Below are 8,762 nucleotides of genomic sequence, written 5' to 3' on the forward strand. Positions count from 1 at the left end.
TAACTATTGTAAAATATACTGTGTCCGTAAAGGGGGATGGTAGGGTTAGGGGAAATAATAAAGGTAAATATATTAAAAAATAGATTGGAAATGATGCAGACAATTATGCAGACAATTACATTGATGGAAGCCACAATCTATCTACAATATTAAAGCTGATCTACCCCAGCTTTTTATAAGTATTATTATGTCCCCCCACCAAAGATGCGCCCCTGGTTTCCCAGTCTCTCTCTTTGTCAGTCACTGGCCTGCCAGCAGTGGGACAGTGTCAGCCAATGAAGAGCAGGATCAGTGCTTCTGGCAGCAGATCTCTCCGGGGAGAGGAACACCTCTGCTCTGCACACTCCAGCCAACTGTCAGGGCAGACCCCGGTCCCAAGGGACCACAGTCACACAGCCAAACACACACACACACACACGTGCTCAGACACACACTGGGCCCTTCAAACACAATGCACACTTCACACCGTCCTACTGGCTACAGCTACAGGGAGTGGTCTCCTCCAGCTCCAACAGGAGATTACAACAGGAAGTTGGTCTTGGAAGGTTCCACTAAGAAAACCACTGTCCATGGCCGTTCCGCAGGCCTCTCACGGCTTGTTTTTTCCTGTCCGCTAATAGGAACCAATTATAGATCAGTATTTAGACTCTGGGAGCCAACTTTAAAGTGAGCTCATCCATTGTTCCTCAGTCCACATTCTGAGAAATGTCCTCCTCAGGCAGGAAACAAAGGACAAGCAATCACCCGCCCGCCCTCGTCCATTCCTCCGTCCCCCATACCCCCCTGGAAATGCTATAACCCTTAACCCACTACGGTGACCCTTGCCCAGCTGACATTCTCAACTCACACACCCACTATGGAGCCTCTCTCCACAAAGTCTGTATACAGTGCATTCAGAAATTACTCAGACACCTTTACTTTTTCCACATTTTGTTACGTTACAGCCTTATTCTAAAATTGATTAAATTTGGGGTTTTTTTCATCATCATTCTACACACAATACCCCATAATGACAAAGAAAAAACAGGTTTTCAGAGAGTTTTGCAAATGTATTACAAATAAAAAACGGAAAAATCACATTTACATAAGTATTCAGACCCTTTACTCGGTTCTTTGTTGAAGAACCTTTGGCAGCGATTACAGCCCTGAGTCTTCTTGGGTATGATGCTACAAGCTTGGCACACCTGTATTTAGGGGAGTTTCTCCAATTCTTCTCTGCAGATCCTCTCAAGCTCTGTCAGGTTGGATGGGGAGCGTCGCTGCACAGCTATTTTCAGGTCTCTCCACAGATGTTTGATCGGGTTCAAGTCCGGGCTCTGGCCGGGCCACTCAAGGACATTCAGAGACTTGTCCCAAAGCCCCTCCTGCGTTGTCTTGGCCTGTGTACTTAGGGTCGTTGTCCTATTGGAAGGTGAACCTTCGTCCTAGTCTGAGGTCCTGAGCGCTCTGGAGCAGGTTTTCATCAAGGATCTCTCTGTACTTTGCTCCCGTTCATCTTTCCCTCTATCCTGACTAGTCTCCCAGTCCCTGCCGCTGAAAAACATCCCCACAGCATGATGCTACCACCACCATGATTCACAGTAGGGATGGTGCCAGGTTTCCTCCAGACGTGACGCTTGGCATTCAGGTCAAAGAGTTCAATCTTGATTTCATATGACCAGAGAATCTTGTTTCTCATGGTCTGAGAGTCCTTTAGGTGCCTTTTGCCAAACTCCAAGCGGGTTGTCATGTGCCTTTTACTGAGGAGTGGCTTCCGTCTGGCCACTCTACCATGAAGGCCTGATTGGTGGAGTGCTGCAGAGATGGTTGTCCTTCTGGAAGGTTCTCCCATCTCCACAGAGGAACTCTGGAGCTCTGTCAGAGTGATCATCGGGTTCTTGGTCACCTCCCTGACCAAGGCCCTTCTCCTCCGATTACTCAGTTTGGCCAGGAGGAAAGCTCTAGGAAGAGTCTTGGTGGTTCCAAACTTCTTCCATTTAAGAATGATGGAGGCCATTGTGCTCTTGGGGACCTTCAATGCTGCAGAAATGTTTTGGTACCCTTCCCCAGATCTGTGCCTCGACACAATCCTGTCTCGGAGCTCTACGGACAATTCCTTTGACCTCATGGCTTGGTTTTTGCTCTGACATGCACTGTCAACTGTGGGACCTTATATAGACAGGTGTGTGCCTTTCCAAATCATGTCCAATCAATTTAATTTACCACAGGTGGACTCCAAGTTGTCGAAACATCTCAAGGATGATCAATGGAAACAGGATGCACCTGAGCTCAATTTCGAGTCTCATAGCAAAGGGTCTGAATACTTACGTAAATAAGACATTTCTGTTTTCCATTTTTAATACATTTGCTACCATTTCTAAAAACCTGTTTTTGCTTTGTCATTATGGGGTATTGTGTGTAGATTAATGAGAAAAAATATGTATTTAATACGTTTTAGAATAAGGCTGTATCGTAACAAAATCTGGAAAAAGTCAAGGGGTCTGAATACTTTTCGAATGCGCTATACAGCTATGTACTGGAACTAGAGCTCTGTGTTGCTATTGTTACTGCAGTGACAATGTTGGGCTGCCATTCTCTATTGGTAGAGTATAGTGCACACTGCAAAGCAAGCCAGTGACAATGTAGCCTTGCTGTGCTATGCCACATTGGTAGAGTACAGTCCACTGCGGGGCAGGGCTGATATCCCTCTAGCAGATGTGCCTGGGGTGAGTGGCTCAGAGTAGAGCAGAGCAGGGAAAGTAGCATTCCCAGACTTACTATGAAGGAACATAATACAGCACAGCTAGAATAATGAGCTCAGCCTGACAACAGCCCTGACGGAGCACAACCCCACTGCCTCCAACGATGACAGGAGGAACATAGTGTGCCACCAGGAATTAGGACTAAGTCAAGTCATATTGTCAGGAAAACTCCAGGCCCAAAGGTGTTTACGGTTAGATACATGTTCAGGAACAACTCTGGGCCCTATCAGGATAACACCAGCACAATAACATGATACAAATCCGTAACAACAGCTAAGGACATCTTTATAAAGTCTGCATGAAATTATTACTATCCCATTACTATCCCAAGGCATTTTTTCTTAGTTATGATCTGTACTATCTCTGAAATTCACACACAGGGAGGGTTTTTCTCTCCCTCCCTCCCTGCCTGCCTGCCTGCCTCCCTCCCTCCTTGCCTGCCTGCCTGCCTGCCTGGATGACTGGCGGCCTGGATGACTGGCGGCCAGTGGTTTTGGGCTACTTGACTCCCCGAGGCGAAACAAGCTGGCATTAAGAGGCATTAAATCTCCTTAGCCCTACTGGAGCTAGTAAGCGAAAGGAGAGAAGATTGGTTTTTTATGGTCATCCTGTCAAGATAAAACAATTTGAAATCCCTACACACAGACTTGCAAGCACACACACACACACAGACCATGCTACAGGTTTAAATAAGTCTCAGTGGGAGCTAAAGTAATATTCAGCGGGAGCCAGAGTCTGGAGAATTTTAACCATCTGGAGGTGTTAGGCTCCTAGCCAACAGTGATAGGGCACACACAGGCACCATGCATCACACACAGGCACCATGCACCACACACAGGCACCATGCATCACACACGGGCACCATGCACCACACACAGGCACCATGCACCACACACAGGCACCATGCACCACACACAGGCACCATGCACCACACACAGGCACCATGCACCACACACAGGCACCATGCATCACACACAGGCACCATGCATCACACACAGGCACCATGCACCACACACAGGCACCATGCATCACACACAGGCACCATGCATCTCACACACAGGCACCACACACAGGCACCATGCACCACACACAGGCACCATGCATCACACACAGGCACCATGCACCACACACAGGCACCATGCACCACACACAGGCACCATGCATCACACACAGGCACCATGCATCACACACAGGCACCATGCACCTCCACAGGTCCAGGTGTGTGTAAGCTAGGAATGTTATAGGACAAACACAAGCACCATGTATATGAAGCTTCCCACCAAGGGTGCTGGAAAAAAAATGGGGCCCGCGCTACAGACAGGTCCATTAATACAGGACTAGTAAAGGCCCAGTGCACTACTATTATTTGATTAATGATTTTCCTGTATTTCATTTACTGTTGATATGTAATAAACACGATTGCAGTGTGGGAAGACGCAGACAGATCCCACTAGGCACAGACGTCAGTTCAACATCTAGTTTTGATTTACATTTGGTTGAGTTGTCAACTAACGTGAATTCAAAGTGAAATCAACCCCAAAATTCACCATGTCATTGGATTTCTGTTAAAAGTTGTGTGAAAAAAATACGCAATGCCCTTACGTTGATGACTTTTTGCAAATCCAATCAGTTTTCCATGTCGATTCAACGTCATCCCATAGATGTTCTTTAAACCTACATTTTATTAAGTCGTTTTCACTTGTTAGTCTACATTTATCTGCTTTTAACTATGTACCTACATTTACCTGTATCAAATGTCTGCCAGTGTTGAATGTTATGCTTAAAGATTGACTACAGACTGGATTTGAGGACACTCATCATGTATCTGTGACACTGATTCAGTAGCAGCTGATAATGTGACTTCCTACAAGCCTCTCATGCTGGTATTTACAGAACCTTCGGTGCTGTGTTTTTAAGATACTGTATAAGGGCCTTCTCATTTTCTCGGCTTCTGTGCTGGAGGTGTCTCCCTGTTGCAACTTATAATTAAACCAAAATGATTTTGACTGATGTTATCAATGACTGCTCTCCTTTTTGTTCACCTGGAAATTCCTGTTACAAGCAGTAAGTTCTACTAACAGAGCTTTCCTGTCGGTGAACACACAAAGAAAAACATTAACACATAAACACACACACAGATAAACTAGAATAAAACCATACACACACAAACAGAAATGCATTCTATATACACATAAACCAAAACAACAGCACAGTGTTATGATTTAACTGGATAGAACCCAAATGCAGACAAGTACACCAAGCCAGAGAAGTTTTAACAGGTTTATTATAATGTTCAATAGTCCAGGTTTCCAATAAATGGGGAAGAGCAAGTCCAGGTTACAGGGAGGGTACAGATCCAGGTCAGGGCAGGTGTGGTACCGTAATGTCCTAGTGTCCGTGGTGAGTCCAAAGGAGAGGCCCGATAGTGGAGAGCAGGATGGTGGTGGCAGGAGTGAAGCGGAGGCAGGAGTCAGGTTCCAAATATATGGTTGTCTTGACTATGATCTGACGATGAGTGGAAAGTTTGACCGGGTCTTAAAGGCTGAGGTGATTATGGTGAATGAGCTGCAGCTGGAACCCTGACTCCCGCACACCAGACTTCACTCCTGCAATCAAGGACAGACAGAGGGGAGGGGGAGAGCAGAGAGAGAGCTACCTAGCAGCAGTAGGCCTAACACACAGACAAACATAAAATGACCTACAGACACAAACACATTCAAACAAACACAGAACACAAAAACCAAAATAGCCACCTACACAGAAACAACAACAGCAGGGCAATTCCACAGTTACAGAGTGATGCTGAGATTTTTCACTTTAAAATGTATAGTACCAGTCAAAGGTTTGGACACACCTACTCATTCAAGGGTTTTTCTTTAGTTTTACTATTTTCTACATTGTAGAATAATAGTGAAGACATCAAAACTATGAAATAACACATATGGAATCATGTAGTAACCAAAAAAGTGTTAAACAAATCAAAATATATAAAAGATTCTTCAAAGTAGCCACCGTTTGCCTTGATGACAGCTTTGCACACTCGTGGCATTCTCTCAACCAGCTTCATGAGGTAGTCACCTGGAATGTATTTCAATTAACAGGTGTGCCTTGTTAAAAGTTAATTTGTGGAATTTCTTTCCTTATTAATGCATTTGAGTCAATCAGTTGTGATGTGACAAGGTAGGGGTGGTATACAGAAGATAGCCCTAGTTGGTAAAAGACCAAGTCCATATTATGGAAAGAACAGCTCAAATAAGCAAAGAGAAATGACAGTCCATCATTACCTTAAAACATGAAGGTCAGTCAATCCGGAAAATGTCAAGAACTTTGAAAGTTTCTTCAAGTGCAGTCGCAAAAACCATCAAGCGCTATGATGAAACTGGCTCTCATGAGGACCACCACAGGAAAGGAAGACCCAGCATTACCTCTGCTGCAGAGGATAAATTCATTAGAGTTACCAGCCTCAGAAATTGCAGCCCAAATAAATGCTTCACAGAGTTCAAGTAACAGACATCTCAACATCAGCTGTTCAGAGGAGACTGAGTGAATCAGGCCTTCATGGTCTAATTGCTGCAAAGAAACCACTACTAAAGGGCACCAATAAGAAGAGGAGACTTGCCTGGGCCAAGAAACACGAGCGATGGACATTAGACCGGTGGAAATCTGTCATTTGGTCTGATGAGTCCAAATGTGAGATTTTTGGTTCCAACCGCCGTGTCTTTGTGAGACGCAGAGTAGGTGAACGGATGATCTCCACATGTGTGGTTCCCACCGTGAAGCATGGAGAAGGAGGTGTGATGGTGCTTTGCTGGTGACACTGTCAGTGATTTATTTAGAATTCAAGGCACACTTAACCAGCATGGCTACCACAGCATTCTGCAGCGATACGCCATCCCATCTGGTTTGCGCTTAGTGGGACTATCATTTGTTTTTCAACAGGACAATGACCGAACACACCTCCAGGCTGTGTAAGGGATATTTTACCCAGAAGGAGAGTGATGGAGTGCTGCATCAGATGACCTGACCTCCACAATCACCCGACCTCAACCCAATTGAGATGGTTTGGGATGACCGCAGAGTGAATGAAGGAAAAGCAGCCAACAAGTGCTCTGCATATGTGGGAACTCCTTCAAGACTGTTGGAAAAGCATTCCAGGTGAAGCTGGTTGAGAGAATGCCAAGAGTGTGCAAAGCTGTCATCAAGGCAAAGGGTGGCTACTTTGAAGAATCCAAAATCTAAAATATATTTGTATTTGTTTAACACTTTTTTGGTTACTACATGATTCCATATGTGTTATTTCATAGTTTTGATATCTCCACTATTATTCTACAACGTAGAAAATAGTAAAAAATAAAGAAAACCCTTGAATGAGTAGGTGTGTCCAAACTTTGGACTGGTACTGTATGTCAAACAAAACCGATGCACTCTGCCATTCGCTGCTCCACTCTGCAAGCCCCCTGCTCCAGGCAGGCTCAACAGAGCAGAGGAAGAGATGCAGAGAAGTAACTGGGCAGAGGTAGAGAGGCAGCCCTTGCCGAGAGCAGATAAAATGTAAACACTTTGCCTTGAAAGTTCCCTGCCTGAGAACATGACAATGGACGATGCATTCACTCACTCACAGACTCACTAACCAGGCAGGAGGCAGGAGCATTGCTGTGTGAATAAATGCAGGCTATAAAAGAGCAACCAAGCAAAGGATGCACTCAAGATAAAGTCCAGCCTAGTGCAATGCGCTCTCACTCTCTCTCTCTCTCTTTTTCTCCATCTTTTTCCCTCTCTTTTGCTCTTTCCATCCATCTTCACCTATCTCTCTCCATCTATCTCCATTTCTCTCTCTCTCTCTCCCTCCCCCTCTCTCACTCCATCCCCATTGCCCTGTATGGCTACCTGTGTAACTGTGTCAGGCTGGTTGGCTGAGAGAAGCTGTAAGACATAAGCCAGCCCAGTAGGACTTAAACATGGCATGGCCAACCACCAAATGGGATAGAATATGGAATACAGCTACGGTAAAAAGCTCTAATAGACCGACAGACCATACTAGTTACACTGAGTGCACTCTATCTCTTGCTGTGTGTGTGTGTGTGTGTGTGTGTGTGTGTGTGTGTGTGTGTGTGTGTGTGTGTGTGTGTGTGTGTGTGTGTGTGTGTGTGTGTGTGTGTGTGTGTGTGTGTGTGTGTGCGTGCGTGTGTGCCGGCATCCTATTATCACATTCAGAAAGTCTGAAAAAAAAACCAAAGAACAGAGGAGAGAATAAAACACAGAAGAAAGGAGAGTGGGGGACCAAATATATAAACAATATGAGGAGAAAATAAGAAGAGAGGACTGAGGGACTGAGATAGTAGCAGTTAAGAAAACAGACCGAGACCAGCAGAAGAGAATAGGAGGAAAGAAGAGGGGTGGAAGAAGGAGATGAGTGAAGAAAGTAAGGAATCTCTCCTATCTTCTTACCTCCAAGGAAGGTTCTTATTTTCCCAGCTGTCTGCTACTGAAGTGTTGATGGGAACTCGTCCAAGTCCAGCACGTTGCTTCAGTCCGTCTCTCCTCTCCCTGTGTGTGTGTCTCTCTGTGTCTTTCTCTCACACTTATCTGGAGCATCTGGAGCAGAGGCACAGGAATTATTGAATTGAGTGTGGAGGACTGAATGTACGGGATGTGAAAGTACTTCACAACACCAGCACTGCTGCGGTGACGGGGTCGGATTAGCTGGTGTGGACACACCCACTTCCTCAGCACCGGTCCAATGAGAGTGCTGAGGGTCCGATCACACATACACACACACACACAGCTGTGTGTCTGTCAGACACAGACTTCAGTTGGACTGAAGAAAGCCAGTGTGGCGTGGCTGCTTTCAAGACTGAAAGGGAAAATAAACCCACTGATGAAAAAGCAAAACAATGAGGGGGATTTAAAAAGCAGGACATCTTGAGCCTGTAGCCGACATGGCTCCTACTGTTTGTCAGGGTATGATTGAGCACTCACTGTAGTGTGTGTGTGTGTGTCTGATGGGAAAGGGGGTGGGTA

At 45.4% G+C, this 8,762-nt stretch overlaps 1 protein-coding gene across 1 annotated transcript in view; it reads right to left on the reverse strand.

Annotated features, from left to right (window-relative positions):
* The window catches only part of LOC123481941 (KN motif and ankyrin repeat domain-containing protein 4-like), a gene marked incomplete at its 3' end in the record, with an annotated part of 106,175 nt that extends 97,811 nt beyond the window's left edge, over positions 1–8,364 (reverse strand). Inside the window, 1 exon segment of the mRNA XM_045207666.1 lies at positions 8,190–8,364.
* Between the last annotated feature and the right edge of the window lie 398 nt (positions 8,365–8,762).

This window comes from Coregonus clupeaformis, chromosome 26 (genome assembly GCF_020615455.1).
Source record: "Coregonus clupeaformis isolate EN_2021a chromosome 26, ASM2061545v1, whole genome shotgun sequence".
In the NCBI taxonomy this organism is placed as follows: domain Eukaryota; kingdom Metazoa; phylum Chordata; class Actinopteri; order Salmoniformes; family Salmonidae; genus Coregonus; species Coregonus clupeaformis.